The sequence below is a fragment of the Schistocerca gregaria genome, chromosome 4 (assembly GCF_023897955.1).
Source record: "Schistocerca gregaria isolate iqSchGreg1 chromosome 4, iqSchGreg1.2, whole genome shotgun sequence".
NCBI lineage: Eukaryota > Metazoa > Arthropoda > Insecta > Orthoptera > Acrididae > Schistocerca > Schistocerca gregaria.
In genome coordinates, this window is record NC_064923.1 from 433,816,392 (window position 1) to 433,835,124 (window position 18,733).

General features: G+C 43.5%; 5 non-coding genes across 5 annotated transcripts; all 5 read left to right on the forward strand.

The window, feature by feature from the left end:
* Positions 1-7,168: 7,168 nt before the first annotated feature.
* On the forward strand, positions 7,169-7,243 carry Trnas-cga (transfer RNA serine (anticodon CGA)). The gene has a single exon. It is a non-coding gene; the product is annotated as a tRNA-Ser (tRNA).
* Positions 7,244-7,389: 146 nt separating this feature from the next.
* Trnas-cga (transfer RNA serine (anticodon CGA)) lies at positions 7,390-7,464 on the forward strand. Its single transcript has one exon. It is a non-coding gene; the product is annotated as a tRNA-Ser (tRNA).
* Positions 7,465-7,689: 225 nt separating this feature from the next.
* Trnas-cga (transfer RNA serine (anticodon CGA)) lies at positions 7,690-7,764 on the forward strand. The gene has a single exon. It is a non-coding gene; the product is annotated as a tRNA-Ser (tRNA).
* Positions 7,765-7,989: 225 nt separating this feature from the next.
* On the forward strand, positions 7,990-8,064 carry Trnas-cga (transfer RNA serine (anticodon CGA)). Its single transcript has one exon. It is a non-coding gene; the product is annotated as a tRNA-Ser (tRNA).
* Positions 8,065-8,289: 225 nt separating this feature from the next.
* On the forward strand, positions 8,290-8,364 carry Trnas-cga (transfer RNA serine (anticodon CGA)). Its single transcript has one exon. It is a non-coding gene; the product is annotated as a tRNA-Ser (tRNA).
* The last annotated feature ends 10,369 nt before the right edge of the window (positions 8,365-18,733 follow it).

An 18,733-nucleotide genomic window follows, 5' to 3' on the forward strand; every position in this document is an offset into this window, starting at 1 on the left:
AACATGATGAGTACAGCACTAATTATAAATTACACGAACGTAGGTTTTAATTATGAACGGTAGCAGCATTGGACCTGAGAGAGAGGGGTGGGAGAGCGATGGAGAGAGGACCGTGGTAATAATACACAGTTAATGATTATAGTATCGCACATCTTTTTTTAATTCAACAAATGAAATGTAAGTAGAACACATATATTAAATTCTCAGTCTTCGCCCCGTCATTTATCTAAATGTAAATTAGTGACAAACTGCCTCTTGGCTTCTGTCTCGGGATCTTTGGCCGATGTCTTTTTCATGATTTTTCTGACGTTTCGCCAGCACAAGTGGTAGTCATTGTCAGAGCATCATCCTCCATTGCTGGTGGTGGACTGGAATCGAACTCACGGCCGCAGATTATATGCTTAGAAATACACAAACATGAGAATAGCTTCAACAAGAAAGAAGAAAGTCTCAAGGAGAACGGATCCTGGATTTCCGTGCTGCAGCGAACGACCGTTGCAGGTAGCATGAGGAGAACTGCACCGGAAATGACCACAGTAAAGCCCTTGGACGTTGGCGGCAGGTACGTATAACCTGCAGGTGCGAGCACGACTCCAATCCATCGCCAGCAATGGAGGATGTAACTTTGCCAATGCCAGCCACTTGTGCTGGCGAAACGTCAGAAAAATCATCAAACAAACGTCGGAATCATCAAACAAACGTCGGCTGAAGAACCAGATACAACTGGCCACAAAAGCCTTAACAGTTTTGCAAGTTAATGGTTTGCTGTACACATGTTTCTTACTTATTCTTTAGTAATTAGCATAAAACTTTTCAACAGGCGTGTAGACACTATTATGTGAATGAATGTGACCACTAAAGGCTTGTAAAGGAAATTAAAGAACGCTGCAGGGTGGGAAGGAGCAATAACTTCCGACAGAAGAACGAAGTAGAAATAAAAACAAGGATGAAACAATATGGTACCGGAACAAAAACCGTCGTTAAAGACATATACGTTGACGGGATGTCAAATTCTTACCTTCATTTTTCCTGTTAGAAAGAAATCACGTCACCGGAAGTGTGTCCTGTCACAGAGTAATTTGCCTGTGTCACGGAGTAATTTGACTGGTCCTGCTGACTCCCGTTCAGTAGCACGGCCTTGGCCTTAGCATGTGACAACTGCTGTTCGGATCGTGTATGTGGAAACAAGCAAAACAAAATAAGCTATGTCTTTAGCGTATGGCTTCCGTCTCATCAACAGCCAATGCTGTAGCCGTCGCATTCAGACCTACGCCGCGTACACCACAGGCGTCACCCTTCTCCCTTTCACTCCGCGTGCCTGGGCTTCTGGGCCACTCACTATGTGCCAGAAACGAGGTTACGGCCCCCGCTGTTCAGGTTCCACCAGGGGCGGCAGTTGCCGGCCTCCAGAAGCTTTCTGCCTCTCCTGGGAGCCGCTAAACGGCGACCACAGCGTCTCACACGTGCGGCCTTCTGTTTTTCATGTTCAGCGCCTCAGGGTGGATTGTTACGTTCCTAATAATACAGGTCTCCCAAAATAATGCACACACGCCGTAAAACTGAAGCTCTCTTTAATTTAACCAAACAAAATTAATTTTCTGTGGGTAATAGTCCAGAAAGCAGTGAAACACTCAGCATCGCTTCCATTTCCACGTCTACATTTATGTCCCATCGTTAGTCATTTACTTTCCTGTTCCAGTTGCAAATAGCGAGGGAAAAATGACTATCTACGTGTCTCCCTCAGTGAGCTAACTTCTCTTAACTTCGTGGCCCTTACGCGAAATGTATCTCGGCGGCAGTATAATCCTTCTGCAGTCAGATTCAAATGGCGGTTTTCTAAGTTTTCTCAATTAAGTTTCGCGAACACAAGGTCGTCTTCCCTCCAGGATTTTCCATTTACGTTCACGAAGCATCTTCGTAATTCTCACATGCTGATCGAACGTATCGGTAACATACACTACTGGCCATTAAAATTGCTACACCAAGAAGAAATGCAGATGATAAACGGGTATTCATTAGACAAATACGTTATACTAGAACTGACATGTGATTGCATTTTCACGCAATTTGGGTGCATAGATCCTGAGGAATCAGTACCCTGAACAACCACCTCTGGCCGTAATAACTGCTTTGATACGCCTGGGCATTGAGTCAAACAGAGCTTGGATGGCGTGTGTAGGTACAGCTGCCCATGCAGCTTCAACACGATACCACAGTTCATCAAGAGTAGTGACTGGCATATTGTGACGAACCAGTTGCTCGGCCACATTGACCAGATGTTTTCAATTGGTGGGAGATCTGGAGAATGTACTGGCCAGGGCAGCAGACGAACAATTTCTGTAACCAGAAAGGCCCGTACAGGACCTGCAACGTGTGGTCGTGCATTATCCTGCTGAAATGTAGGGTTTCGCAGGGATCGAATGAATGGTAGAGCCACGGATGGTAACATATCTGAAATGTAACGTCCTCTGTTCAAAGTGCCGTCAGTGCGAACAAGAGGTGACCGAGACGTGTAACCAGTGGCACCCCTAATCATCACGCCGGGTGATACGCCAGTATTGCGATGACGAACACACGTTTCCAATGTGCGTTCACCGCGATGTCGACAAACACGGATGAGACCATAATGATGCTGTAAAGAGAACCTGGATTCATCCAAAAAAAATTACGTTTTGCTATTCGTGCACCCAGGTTCGTAGTTGAGTACACCATCGCAGGCTCTCCTGCCTGTGATGCAGCGTCAAGGCTAACCGCAGCCATGGTCTCCGAGATGATAGTCCATGCTGCTGCAAACGTCGTCGAACTGTCCGTGTAGACGGTTGTTGTCTTACAAACGTCCCCATGTGTTGACTCAGGGATGGAGATGTGGATGCACGATCCGTTACAGCCATGCGGATAAGATGCCTGTCATCTCGACTGCTAGTGATACGAGGCCGTTGGGATCCAGCACGGCGTTTCGTATTACCCTCCTGAACTCACCCATTCCATATTCTGCTAACAGACATTGGATGTAGACCAACGCGAGCATCAATGTCGCGATACGATAAACCGCAATCGCGATAGGCTACATTCCGACCTTTATCAAAGTCGGAAACGTGACGGTACGCATTTCTCCTCCTTACACGAGGCATTACAACAAAGTTTCACCAGGGAACGCCGGTCAATTGCTGTTTGTGTATGGAGTTCCTTTCATTAATCTGACCTGGTGCGGATCCCAAACGCTCGAGCAGAACAGGAATAATAGGATCAAGACAGAAGAAGGACGGGAAGAAAGATAGCAATGCGGAAAGCCGGGTGACAGTCGACGAAGACACAGAGATGTTGTGGAAAGTAAGAAGTCAGCTGGTATTCGCCTAAATGAAAGCTACGCCGAGTATTCAAGGAGAAGTTTTAGTCCTTTCTTGAATGCATCGTGATTTTGGATCAGAGGCAGCTTACTGTGTAGTTTATTCCACTGACATGGATGAAACGGGAAAAGAGCTGGAGAAAGATTCAGAGTTACATACAAGTTCAGCCACGACGCTGAGTGTACAATGTTCTCTATTTCAGTAATGGAATGATGATGGTATGTAATACGTGAGAGTAGGTATTGAGAACATCAGTGACAAGCAAACCACTGTCCTATTACATCCACCCTAAAGAAGCACAAGATCTACTGAAACGATCCAACAACTAGATGTTACATACGTATCCTACACAAGCATCTACTGCGAAGTCGCGTCAGCTGGAAATTTCACTACTTACGCTGCTCTGAGCTAAAGCACTCTGGTAGAGACTCGGCAAGACGTAAAGGGCAGTGAACACAAAAAAAAAGAAGTTCAAATGGCCCTGAGCACTATGGGACTCAACATCTGAGATCATCAGTCCCCTAGAACTTAGAACTACTTAACTAACCTAAGGACATCATACACATCCATGCCCGAGGCAGGATTCGAACCTGCGACCGTCGCGGCCGCGCAGTTCCAGACGGTAGCGCCTAGTACTGCTCGGCCACTCCGGCCGGCGAGCTGGAATCCCCAGCATACTGAAGCAAAGCGTAGCGCCAGCACTGCAGACCAGTTTAATGCCAGAACGAGTCAATGAAGATTGTTGTTTTTTAATGGTGCATGCTTACAGTGGGTCACATGTTTTACAGTACGAACGCGCACAGACATGCTTGGCGAATGTTCCAGTTAACCGGCCGGCCACTGTTGTCAGATCGCCCTTTCTGTTAATTTGTTGTGTTAATTATTATTAAGTATTAATACAGAATGTTATTCAAGATGTTAACCTGTATGCTTACGCCATACAACGTCCTAACAGAATGAGAAAATGACCCACTGACGCTGTACTCCATCTGCTCAAAAAGTTCCGAAACTTATTTTATTCCTGGCGTATGAGCGACGTAAGCGTAGTAACTGTGCTGGCAGCTTAAAGTAACCACTGTAAATAACAGAATGTCAAATAAAACACTTTTCAGCCGTCTAATTTCCAAACTGTTAGGAGGGTTGGAACTTCAATAGTGGCAACTGTTTATTTACAGCTCGTGCAAAATACACTCCTGGAAATTGAAATAAGAACACCGTGAATTCATTGTCCCAGGAAGGGGAAACTTTATTGACACATTCCTGGGGTCAGATACATCACATGATCACACTGACAGAACCACAGGCTCATAGACACAGGCAACAGAGCATGCACAATGTCGGCACTAGTACAGTGTATATCCACCTTTCGCAGCAATGCAGGCTGCTATTCTCCCATGGAGACGATCTTAGAGATGCTGGATGTAGTCCTGTGGAACGGCTTGCCATGCCATTTCCACCTGGCACCTCAGTTGGACCAGCGTTCATGCTGGACGTGCATACCGCGTGAGACGACGCTTCATCCAGTCCCAAACATGCTCAATGGGGGACAGATCCGGAGATCTTGCTGGCCAGGGTAGTTGACTTACACCTTCTAGAGCACGTTGGGTGGCACGGGATACATGCGGACGTGCATTGTCCTGTTGGAACTGCAAGTTCCCTTGCCGGTCTAGGAATGGTAGAACGATGGGTTCGATGACGATTTGGATGTACCATGCACTATTCAGTGTCCCCTCGACGATCACCAGAGGTGTACGGCCAGTGTAGGAGATCGCTCCCCACACCATGATGCCGGGTGTTGGCCCTGTGTGCCTCGGTCATATGCAGTCCTGATTGTGGCGCTCACCTGCACGGCGCCAAACACTAATACGACCCTCATTGGCACCAAGGCAGAAGCGACTCTCGTCGCTGAAGACGACACGACTCCATTCGTCCCTCCATTCACGCCTGTCGCGACACCACTGGAGGCGGGCTGCACGATGTTGGGGCGTGAGCGGAAGACGGCCTAACGGTGTGCGGGACCGTAGCCCAGCTTCATGGAGACGGTTGCGAATGGTCCTCGCCGATACCCCAGGAGCAACAGTGTCCCTAATTTGCTGGGAAGTGGTGGTGCGGTCCCCTACGGCACTGCGTATGATCCTACGGTTTTGGCGTGCATCCGTGCTTCGCTGCGGTCCGGTCCCAGGTCGACGGGCACGTGCACCTTCCGCCGACCACTGGCGACAACATCGATGTACTGTGGAGACCTCACGCCCCACGTGTTGAGCAATTCGCCGGTACGTCCACCCGGCCTCCCGCATGTCTACTATACGCCCTCGCACAAAGTCCGTCAACTGCACATACGGTTCACGTCCACGCTGTCGCGGCATGCTACCAGTGTTAAAGACTGCGATGGAGCTCCGTATGCCACGGCAAACTGGCTGACACTGACGGCGGCGGTGCACAAATGCTGCGCAGCTAGCGCCATTCGACGGCCAACACCGCGGTTCCTGGTGTGTCCGCTGTACCGTGCGTGTGATCATTGCTTGTACAGCCCTCTCGCAGTGTCCGGAGCAAGTATGGTGGGTCTGACACACCGGTGTCAATGTGTTCTTTTTTCCGTTTCTAGTAGTGTAGATACGTGTTTCAAAGTTTTACTGACCTTCAAAATAGTCACCAGCATTGTGTATAATCCGTTGCCAGCGATGTGGAGGTCGTAGGATTCTCATAGCAGTGCCAGTTGTGTTGACAGTTCGAGCGGCGCGGTGTACTCCCCGACGAATTTGTAGCAGGTCTGAAGCGAATGCCGTGAAGTGTTTCCTTCAGTTTAGGAATCGAGTTGAGCTCACGAGGGCTTATGTCAGGGGAGTGCAGTAGGTGGTACAGCACTTAACAGCCCCATCAGTCAAACAAATCAGTAACAGCTTGCACTGTGCGTGCTTGAGCATTGACCTGCATAATGATGGTCAGGTCCTGCAGAAAGTGCCATCACTTCTGTCTCTAAGCTGGTCGTAGGTGGTGTTCCAAAAATGAAGGCAAGCCTTCACACATTCCTTTTAAATATTTTGTGACTAAAGCCCTTCTGGCCTGTTATTTATTTTATACGAGACGTGTAAGTACTGCCTCTGTCTTGCATTGTTAGTACTTACACTTTTTTATATAAATAAATTTTTTCTTCCCACGTATTTGTAATTATGTTATAGACCACTTTAAATGTCTAAATTCTGATGAAGGCACTCTTAGAAGTTTTGAAACCTTGTTAATAAGACTAAAAAATTGTGACCGAGGGCTCATTTGTTTCAATTTTAATTTATAAACGGTCACTGAACCAAGCAGCCATGTTCAGAATTTTATAACAAGTCTCATTTAGAATGAGATTTTCACTCTGCAGCGGAGTGTGCGCTGATATGAAACTTCCTGGCAGATTAAAACTGTGTGCCCGACCGAGACTCGAACTCGGGACCTTTGCCTTTCGCGGGCAAGTGCTCTACCAATTGAGCTACCGAAACACGACTCGCGCCCGGTACTCACAGCTTTACTTCTGCCAGTATCCGTCTCCTACCTTCCAAACTTTACAGAAGCTCTTCTGCGAAACATGCAGAACTACCACTCCTGAAAGAAAGGATATTGTGGAGACATGGCTTAGCCACAGCCTGGGGGATGTTTCCAGAATGAGATTTTCACTCTGCAGCGGAGTGTGCGCTGATATGAAACTTACTGGCAGATTATATCCTTTCTTTCAGGAGTGCTAGTTCTGCATGTTTCGCAGAAGAGCTTCTGTAAAGTTTGGAAGGTAGGAGACGGATACTGGCAGAAGTAAAGCTGTGAGTACCGGGCGCGAGTCATGCTTCGGTAGCTCAGTTGGTAGAGCACTTGCCCGCGAAAGGCAAAGGTCCCGAGTTCGAGTCTCGGTCGGGCACACAGTTTTAATCTGCCAGGAAGTTTCAAATATCCTTTCTTTCAGGAGTGCTAGTTCTGCATGTTTCGCAGAAGAGCTTCTGTAAAGTTTGGAAGGTAGGAGACAGATACTGGCAGAAGTAAAGCTGTGAGTACCGGGCGCGAGTCGTGCTTCGGTAGCTCAGTTGGTAGAGCACTTGCCCGCGAAAGGCAAAGGTCCCGAGTTCGAGTCTCGGTCGGGCACACAGTTTTAATCTGCCAGGAAGTTTCATATCAGCGCACACTCCGCTGCAGAGTGAAAATCTCATTCTGGAAACATCCCCCAGGCTGTGGCTAAGCCATGTCTCCACAATATCCTTTCTTTCAGGAGTGGTAGTTCTGCATGTTTCGCAGAAGAGCTTCTGTAAAGTTTGGAAGGTAGGAGACGGATACTGGCAGAAGTAAAGCTGTGAGTAGTGGGCGCGAGTCGTGCTTCGGTAGCTCAGTTGGTAGAGCACTTGCCCGCGAAAGGCAAAGGTCCCGAGTTCGAGTCTCGGTCGGGCACACAGTTTTAATCTGCCAGGAAGTTTCATATCAGCGCACACTCCGCTGCAGAGTGAAAATCTCATTCTGGAAACATCCCCCAGGCTGTGGCTAAGCCATGTCTCCACAATATCCTTTCTTTCAGGAGTGGTAGTTTTGCATGTTTCGCAGAAGAGCTTCTGTAAAGTTTGGAAGGTAGGAGACGGATACTGGCAGAAGTAAAGCTGTGAGTAGTGGGCGCGAGTCGTGCTTCGGTAGCTCAGTTGGTAGAGCACTTGCCCGCGAAAGGCAAAGGTCCCGAGTTCGAGTCTCGGTCGGGCACACAGTTTTAATCTGCCAGGAAGTTTCATATCAGCGCACACTCCGCTGCAGAGTGAAAATCTCATTCTGGAAACATCCCCCAGGCTGTGGCTAAGCCATGTCTCCACAATATCCTTTCTTTCAGGAGTGGTAGTTCTGCATGTTTCGCAGAAGAGCTTCTGTAAAGTTTGGAAGGTAGGAGACGGATACTGGCAGAAGTAAAGCTGTGAGTAGTGGGCGCGAGTCGTGCTTCGGTAGCTCAGTTGGTAGAGCACTTGCCCGCGAAAGGCAAAGGTCCCGAGTTCGAGTCTCGGTCGGGCACACAGTTTTAATCTGCCAGGAAGTTTCAAGTCTCATTTACTTTTTACTAATAAGCGAGTAAAAAAACCTGAAATACCAATTAGCCACAGCAGCAATGCTAAATATTATCGTTTTCAAATAAAGCTTTTTTAAAAACTTAGGAATTTTCATTTGTAAATATTACATTGGTATCAGACATCGCATTATCATAGAAAATGGGGATAGCTATCACTGAAATCACTGATATTTTAATAACAGTGCCGACAGAAACGACGAACATACACAGAGCATAAGAGTTGGTACCTTTGATGTACCTTTTGCATTTCTTGCCTTTATGTTTTCGTTTTCTTTAAAGGCAAAGAGAAAAGGCCCAGCGTAGAGCCTGCGCCTACCATCATGTATTTTTGGTTTTCAAATGTTAAAAAACATAAGATGTTTTTCCTGTTTCTCGGTAAGAGCAAGGACTCGCTCTCTGCTAATGAACGAAGGTAGACGCACGTTATTTTAGAGCTTAATCAGTGGTAGCCATCTTAGGTTGAGAGAATAAGCAAAATTGTCTGTATTTTTATGTGTGTCGAAGAAATAATACATTCGTATTTCGTTAGTGAAAAATTGAGTTATAATTCTAAGTAGTACTGTGATATAGAAGTATTCAAGAAACTCACCTGTGTACTTCGGAGCTAATACGAAGATCCGATTACAAAAGGAATGATGGACACGGTCAAGATTTTGTAGGTGGATACGGCGATCGGACGTAGTATTATTAATTGACAAGCATAAATCTACAGCAATAGAAAGACTCTTTCGTCCATGCAGAACTAATATGAGCTAATATGAACCCATTTACAGGCATAGTCCAGCTTATTGTGCTTGTCGGAGAGCCGAAAAATTAATCTCATTATGTTTTACTTGCACCACTTTTTTCGCTTTGTGATAGATGGTGCTGTAATAGTCACAAACATATGGCTCACAATTTCTGTGGTCATCAAGTTACGTAAATGCACTTCACAATTTTCAGTGCAATGCGTCAGACTAATCTGTTCAATATGGTGGCTAGAGAAGACATGTTGCTATCCTATCTACAAGAGCACAAAATCTAAAACAGGTCACACCACACCTCATTTCTACTGGACACCTCCAGCCCCCCCCCCCCCCCCCTGATAATGCCTATAGGCAAGCAAACTCATCTGCCACATGACCTTTTTTAAATAATGTAAATGCTCTCTGATGGCCAATTTGTTATAAACAAAACTGATATTATAATGAAGGGCGTAAGATGGTAGCTCTTTAGTGGTTGAATTACCATTTATAATAATTTAAATGAAGCAGATATGTTTTCAGGGACGTCAAGGAAATATTTGAAAGCCACAAAAGACAAAAAAGAATTTATAGAAAATTTTAAATTGTGAAAAGTAAATAGAACACTACATACATTTTTTGGAGTCATAATGAAAGATAATTTCTAATGTTTAAAGTTACTGATGCACTAAAAGTTATTAATTCATTGATAATGAAAATTACTAATTTGACGATATTTGATTACATATATTGAGGTATTCTGACAACCTGAATCAACTGCAATAGCATACTTGCACAGATATGCGCTGTAATCAAAGCGATGTAACGTGAAATATGGGAATAAACATATTTCCTGTGTGACCGAGTACCCTTGTGAAGCAATGCACCACAAAACCTGTATGTCACTATGATTATTCCATCTTACTGTCTTACATTTAATGGTTGGAAAATTTGGTTTAAATGCGAAACAGAGATCGAAAAATGCAATTTGAATTCATTCAGTGACATCCATACAGTCAAATGTATTTTTACAGTTTGGTATCAAATGACTATCAGAAATAGATGATCTTTATCATGAAAACAAACTTTAAAGATGAGGTAAATTTATGTATGGGATTCAAGTCTGTAGGAGCTGGTTGACCATGAACATGCAATTGATATTTGCCTGTGTTTCAGTATCGTAGTTCGAAAATTATGCTTCACTGTGCAACGTATTAGTTTTGCATCAGTGTAATATATTAAATACTAGCTGCACCCAGCATTGATTGTGAAGTCTCTTTTTCTTTCTAAGTAGGTACACATATCCAAAGCAGACACATTTACATACACAAAATAAATGAAATATAATGATTGTTTGTTTCATTAAATTGCATTCTGTTAATCAGTGTCCCTCCCTTTAACTGTCACTTTAAACAGAGGAAACCGATGTAGAGTCACTGTGAAACAGAGGCATTAGCGGAGCTTTAACGCCAGATATTAATGATGATATCGTCTCTTTCCCTTACGAATTGCAGTAACATACAATTTCCTTCGAACTTCTTTGGTTACAAAACGACTACAATTACATTATTATAGACAGTGATGGGTTGCGGGGATATTTCATCTGTCAAACTGTGTGTCCGGTACGCGTTGCAATGTCTCTTTTTACTTCTAATAGCCATACATACAGTGTGGGTGAACAAAAACATGAAAACATAAAAAACGCAACACATAACCGTCCCTGATACGGTGTAGGAAAATTGTTCACATGCCAAACAGCTGCCAGTCGTCACAGAAGGGATAAATACATGTCCTCATGTCCTGTTTGGTTTTGAGGGGACTATTATACCATTATTCCTGCAAAATAGTGGGAAGTTTAAGTAACAAGGATTGAGGAGGATAGCTATCACGCACCCTTCTCTCCAAAGTAGACCTCACAGGCTGAGTAATACTGAGACGTGGTGACCGTGGTGGACAGGGAAGAGCCGACACTTCATACTGGTGCTCACAAAAACAGTCGTGCACGATGCGAGCTGTCAGCCGTCTTGGAACACAGCATCACCAATGGGGAACATTGTACGGTGGGATGGAGCTGAACAGCCAAAATGATCACATAATCATTGGCAGAAATGTGGCCTAGTAAAGTACCCTTGGGGCTCATGCAATACCCCGATGTTGTTGTTTGCTGTTGTTGTCTTCAGTCCAGAGATTGGTTTGATGCAATTCTCCATGCTACTCTATTCTGTACAAGGTTCTTCATCTCCCAGTACCTACTGCAAGCTACATACTTCAGAATCTCTTTAGTGTATTCCTCTCTTGGTCTCCCTCTACGATTTTTATCCTTTACGCTGTCCTCCAATACTAAATTGGTGATCCCTTGATGCCTCAGAATATGCCCTACCAACCGATCCCTTCTTCTAGTCAAGCTGTGCCACAAACTCCTCCCCAATTCTATTGAATACCTCCTCATTAGTTATGTGATCCACCCATCTAAGCTTCAGCATTCTTCTGTAGCACTACATTTCGAAAGCTTCTATTCTCTTCTTGTCTAAACTATTTATCGTCCATGTTTCACTTCCATACATGGCTGCACTCCATACAAATACTTTCAGAAACGAATTCCTGACATTTAAATCTATACTCAATGTTAACAAATTTCTCTTCTTCAGAAACGCTTTCCTTGCCATTGCCAGTCTACATTTTATATCCTCTCTATTTCGACCGTCATCAGTTATTTTGCCCCCCCCCCCCCCCCCCAATAGCAAAACTAGTTTACTACTTTAAGCGTCTCATTTCCTAATGTAATTCTCGCAGCATCACCCGATTTAATTCGACAACATTCCATTATTCTCGTTTTGCTTTTGTTGATGTTCATCGTATATCCTTCTTTTTTAAGACACTGTCCATTCCGTTCAGCTGGTCTTCCAGGTCCTTTGCTCTCTCTGACAGAATTACAATGTTATCGGGGAACCTCAAAGTTTTTATTTTAATTCCAACTCAGGATTTTGCTTTTGTTTCCTTTACTGCTTGTTCAATATACAGATTGAATAACATCGGGGACAGGCTACAGCCCTGTCTCACTCCCTTCCCAAACACCGCTTCCCTTTCGTGCTCCTCGACTCTTATAACTGGCATCTGGTTTCTGTACAAATTGTAAATAGCATTTCGCTCCCTGTATTTTACCCAAGCCACCTTCAGAATTTTAAAGAGAGTATTCCAGTCAACATTGTCAAAAGCTTTCTCTAAGTCTACAAATGCTAGAAACGTAGGTTTGCCTTTCCTTAATCTATTTTCTAAGTTAAGTCGTGGGGTCAGTACTGCCTCACGTGTTCCAACATTTCTACGGAATCCAAACTGATCTTCCCCGAGGTCAGCTTCTGCCAGTTTTTCCATTCATCTGTAAAGAATTCGTGTTAGTATTCTGCAGCCATGGCTTATTAAACTGATAGTTCGGTAATTTTCACACCTGTCAGCACCTGCTTTCTTTGGGATTGGAATTATTATATTCTTCTTTAAGTCTGTCACACATCTTGCTCACTAGGTACTAGAGTTTAGTTAGGCCTGGCTCTCCCAAGTGCTTGGCCAAATCGTTACCTTATTTGCGCCATGTTTCGCTCTTGGAATGTGAACTCGATCGGAAGTTGGCAACAGCGTGCAACAAGACTCATCCGACCAAATGACTGTCTTGTACAGTCTGGGATTTATGGCTTAGGCACCACGTTTTCCTGTCTCGGGTATTTGCATCATTTATGTGTAGTTTTGGAATTCCAGCTTTCCCTGCAGTTCCCAGCTTATGGAGATGCGTTCATGTGGTTTTGTTATTTTGGTGCTGACAGGGTTCGCGAGAGCGCCATTCGGGTCTGCTGTAACTTTTGCAGCTGTCGTGCTCTTATTTTTCCTCACTAGCCTCTTAAACGACCGACCCTCACACTCACTCAATAAACACTTTCGTCCACGTTGTGACTTGTCGGATGATGTTTTCCCACTTCTTCTTCTTAAATCTTAGATACAGTGTCTATTGAAACACCAAACACTTGTGTTATCTTGGTGACGGAAGCATCCACCGTACGAGGACCAACATTTTGTCCACTTTCGAATTCACTGAGCTCCAACATACAGTCCCTGGCCAAATTATTAGACGGACTGCGCATTTTTAATGTTATTTGTAATAGTTATAAGTTGTGTACTGTATTTAATGCGATTAATGGGAAAATTTATGATAGTCATTCAGGGCACTTATTACATAGTTGAATCTGTCGTTGCCACGTGACATTGGATTGTTGACTTAATTGTAGGTATCAATGTACAGAGCACAGCGCACAGACCTGTTCAGTGGCGTTCTCGCTTGTAACTGGTGTAATATGTGTTCGCTTTGATTGTCAATTTCGTAATATCGACATCACAGTTGATTGTTCGACAGCCAGATGTTACTAATTGTGACATTTAAAAATGGGTAAAAGAGGGGACATTTCACCACGTAAAAATGCTGTGGTCAAAGCCCTCTTCAATACGAAAATGTATTCCAGTCGGGAAATTTCACGAAGGTTGGAAATGTCAGAAGCTAGCTTGAGACGCATAAAGAAGAAAACTGGTTCAGGTGAAGAAATGAGCCCAAGAAGGAAGAATAAATGTGGACGAAGACCAATTTTCACCCCAAGGTCGGAAAGATTTCTCAAAAAAACTTGCCTAGAAAATAGATTTGCAACAACGAAACAGATAAAATCTCTACTGGAAGAGGCCAATGTGAATGTATTTGAACACAGTGTTCGCAGAAAGTTGAAGGATATTGATTTCAAGGCCTGTCGACTCGCTAGAAAACCAAAGTTAACAGCCACAGTGGAAGCAAAGTGTCTGAAGTGGGCTAAACAGTGGTGTGATAAGGATGTGGACTTCTGGAGACTGGTAATTTAACTTTAAAATTATTATTTACGATATTATATAACCTAAGTACATTTAATCATAGTATATTAATTATGTTTCTTTATTTTTACAGACATACTTCAGCGATGAAAACACGTTTGAAATGTTAACTAACAAATGGGCCGTCGAACAGGAGAAAAATTTCATCCTGACTGCATTATTCAGACCATAAAAGACGCAACCAAGGTGATAATTTGGTCTGTCATCTGATGCAAGGATACAGGACGTCTTTACGTGGATAAAGGCATAATGAGGCAATATCAGTACATGGAAGTCCTGCAAAATGTTTAATACTATAGTTCAGAGAATGGTTCCTGAATGCGGAACCATTTATTTTTATGCATGATGTTGCTCCCTGTCACACAGCCAAGTCAGTTAAATCCTTTCTAAGAAACAAAATATCCCTCTGTTAGACTGGCCAGGTAATTGACCCGAGATGAACCCCACAGAAAAAGCATGGGAACTAATGAAGAAGGAGGTGGCAAAAGATGTCATCACAACAAAAACACAGCTCTTAGAGAAGATCATTCATGTGTGATATCATCATCCGCAAATGCAGGACACAGTACAGTCCTGCATCGACAGCATACCACGTCGTATTAAGGCTCTTATAGCTGCAAAAGGTGGCTCAACAAGATGTTAAAACTAATGTTTTCACTTTCACAATGTTTTAATTTTTGTTGCAATTACTGAAATACAATATTTTCAACAAATACTACGTTTTATTTATTTGTTGTAGTAGACTACACCTAATCATTTTATCACAGTTTATGTATTAAAAAACAAATTTCGTTAGACATAAATTAAAATTTGCTTAAAAACTGTAGTGCGTCTAATAAATTGGCCAGGGACTGTACCGTACTCGCAGCTACCCAGTACATTCTTCTGAACACGGGTAACGGTTGCAGTCTGTGGTCAAATACAAGAACGCAACCTGTAGGCTTGGCTTGCTTCTGCAATTATATTCAGCATGCATTTGTCGTGCTGTTCCCATACTTTTGTCCAACTCTTGTAGTTCTTAGGGAAAAGAAGGAATGAAAGGGGAGAAGGAAGAACAGGATAATTTGACTATAAACTTTATACAGTTAAAGTATTCTGTCCGTGTTCGAGACAAGCAAGACCATTTTCGCTTCCCAGTACTCGGACTCGGTAGCGGTTCACCTTTGCGATTACATAAAATGTTGTCTTGCGAGTCATTAGCATCGTGTCGTGAAATACTAGTCTTCGAATGCTTCTATCGCTTGACCTTGTCCATCCGTCGTTTGCATTCTCTGCGGCTGGTTTGACTGCTGTCGTAATGGGTCTCTCAAGATAGCTGAGAAACCGGCCGGTGAAGTAACAAGTTCACGAACCTGGCTGCTAACCGACCTTCCAGATGTTGATACCATTGCAGGAGGTGCCTGTTTCGTGGCATCTTCGGAACGCACGCTGAACAGTAGCAGCGGACAAATCCTTCTGAGATGTAAAAACGTAAAGCGTTCTTGTTGATGACTCTCCTGGAGCAGGAAATATGGAAGACGCAGGCATTAAAACCAGCGATTTCTTCTTGAGTTAAGGGATTAGCGCGAAGGATCGCATTAGAACAATAAAATAACTATGTTTCTTTGTAGGTAGAGAAAACTATGCTGCTACTGTCCTTGATGGTATGATTGAAGATATGCTGTTAAATGCTAACAAAACGTCTATGACTACCATAGTCCATGTTCAAGTTTCCTCTAACGTCTACATACGTTGTCTGATAACGATATGGCTCAACAATGATTTGATTGTACATGCCACATTGATGTTATCGTAGTTCAGTGTAATATTTAAATTTGCTGCTTATCTCTTACGTTGTAACTGACCACTCAGTAGAACGCGTCATATTTATGGCTAGTTACTCTATGTAATGTAAAGTTATATTACACGTTTAAATTCATTTGCATCATTGTAGCATCATGTTCATGTTCGTTACTCACTGTCTGTCACCTAATCGCATACTCAGTGCTTTTTTCATAAGTATTTGACTTGCTTTACATTGATTCCAACGTAACCAAGGATCTCTTTATAGAGTTCACATCTACACTGAAGCGCTGAAGAAACTGGTATAGGCATGCGTATTCAAATACAGACGGCAATGCCTATACAAGACAACAAGTGTCTGGCGTAGTTGTTAGATCAGTTACTACTACTACAATGGCAGGTTATCAAGATTTAAGTCAGTGTGAACGTTGTGTTACAGTCGGTGCACGACTGATGAGACATAGCATCTTCGAGGTAGCGATGAAGTGGGGACTTTCTGTACGACCATTTGACGGTACCGTGAATATCAGGAATCCGGTAAGAAATAAAATCAATATGGGACCCATGATACATCTAGCTACGACTCTGACAGATGACACGTAAGCGTCCTGTTTGATGTATCCTGTCAATTGTGCACCGCTGAGGCCGGAAAAAGATCCTCCAAGAACGGGACTAACGACGACTGAAGAAAATCCTCCAGCGTGACAGAAGTGTAACCATTGCGCAAATCGCTCCAGATTTCAGTGCTGGGCCATAAACAAGTGTCAACGTGCGAATCATTTAACGAAATATCATCGATATGAGGTTTCAGAGCCGAAGGCCCACTCGTGTACCCTTGATGACTGCACGACACCACGACACAAAACGTTACGCCTCGCCTGGTTGCGTCAACACAAATTTTGGACTGTTGGTGACGCAAACATGTTGCCTGGCCAGACTAGTCTCGTTTCAAATTGTATCGAGCGGATGGACGTGTAAGGCCATGGAGACGGGGATGAATCCATGGACCCTGCGTATAGGCAGGGGACTGTTCAAGCTGATGGAGGCTCTGAAATGGTCTGCAGTTGGAGTGATATGGGACCCATGATACGTCCAACTACGACTCCGATGGATTATACGTATGTAAGCATCCATTCATGTCGATTGTGCATTCCAACGGACTCGGGCAATTCCAACAGGACAATGACGGACAGCCCTGCAAGATTCACGGTGGCAGTTCCCTCCAGCACTGCTTCAGACATTAGTCGAGTCCATGCCACGCCGTGTTGCGGCACTTCTGCGTGCTCGCGGGGGTACATGTACCAGGCACATGTACCAGTTTCTTTGGCTCTTCATTTTACAAGTCATTCATGGTTTGAAAAAATCATAGTTACCTCTCACATAATTCTTGGCTATTCAATTGATTATGCTATATTTCTAACCATTCTACAAAATGTACCTTTATCGATCTTTAAAGTCAATTTCATAACTGCAGCAAAGAGGTATTGTACTATGTTCATGTACAGTACATAACGTCTATAAATGAATGTTCTTTGCTACCTCGGTATCTTTGACAGTAACGGTTTTATTTTTATCATCCATGTGAAGCAGGGGCACGTTTTGTGAATGTTAAACATTTGTCTATTGCGCCCTAAAACATACGTTAGTGATTATTAATATAATAATAGGCGAATTTCACAAATCAGATTTAATGCAAGTACAACACAGAAATTTTAAAAGAGCTGAATTCATGATTACAACTCTTAGGAGCATGCACAATATGTTTTCACCAAATCATATGTCAGTCAACTTTAAAACAGTTTCCTGTATGTTTCCTTAAAACAAAAAGTCTTTCCCCTATGTTTATTGAATTTTAAAAGAAAATTTTTTGTTTATCATAGAGCACGACACAACTAACAAGCACAAAGCGGAGCCTCAGCATCGAAACTTGTACGAGCCATCTGACGATGGATTTGCAAAATTCTGAAGTCGGTAATTGTTCTATGCGAATAAACTTTCTATGTAGTTCTTGTGCTTGGTCGCTGTGTTTAAGGTACAATCCTCATAATAGCTAACAAAACATGTTATCCATTCCGGTATTCTGTCGTTCCCTTCCTAACATTGCTGTTCTAACACTCTGCACTGCCACTGTTTCGACCGATAACGGGCCTCAGACAGAGTGTTCTTGACATACTCTCGCTTTGCGAGATACGAAGGTCACGTTTCCTACTTCCGAGCACGAGCAATTCAGCCTTGAATATTCCCGACAAATTCACGTTGTATCCATGGACAAGTAATAGTTGGAGAGATAATTGTAGAACAACACTGCTATTTTGGTAGACGTTGCCCTTTTATACCGATCGATTCAACACTTTAAATGAAACGGGTGCGCTCCCAAAGACTTCCTTGGCAAGTAATCGCAGATCACCTTGCTTCCACACGCAGTAGAAAGCACAGAACACTATTAATTCAGGATATTACTTTGTATTTCGTCGGACACCTTGATTTTATTTCGAGGGAACTGGTAAGATGTACAGTTTAATACTGCGTGCGACAAGGAGAGCGGCAGTAGTGGACCGATGAAGAAGAAAATCATATTATATGACATTCTACGCTGACTGGAATTGTCTCGTTGCTACAAGCCGCCGGAAGCTTTCTTATTCTCCGCTTCATGGAGTACGCTTCAATCGACTCCCGGTCTCGCAAATGATCCGTGCGTTTCTTCGTAATTCGTCCTACATACCTTCTGCCGGACGGTCAAAAAGGCGACGTTGATTTGGGAAGTCATGTGTTGGCCATCCTCTGTATTAATTCCACATCTTGTGATATTTATTTATTTTATGTTCAAATGACTCTATTCCTAGTGTTTGTCTCACTTATTCATTTCTTACGTTTTCTTCTTTTGAGTAACCTTCTGTTCTTGTCAGGACCTT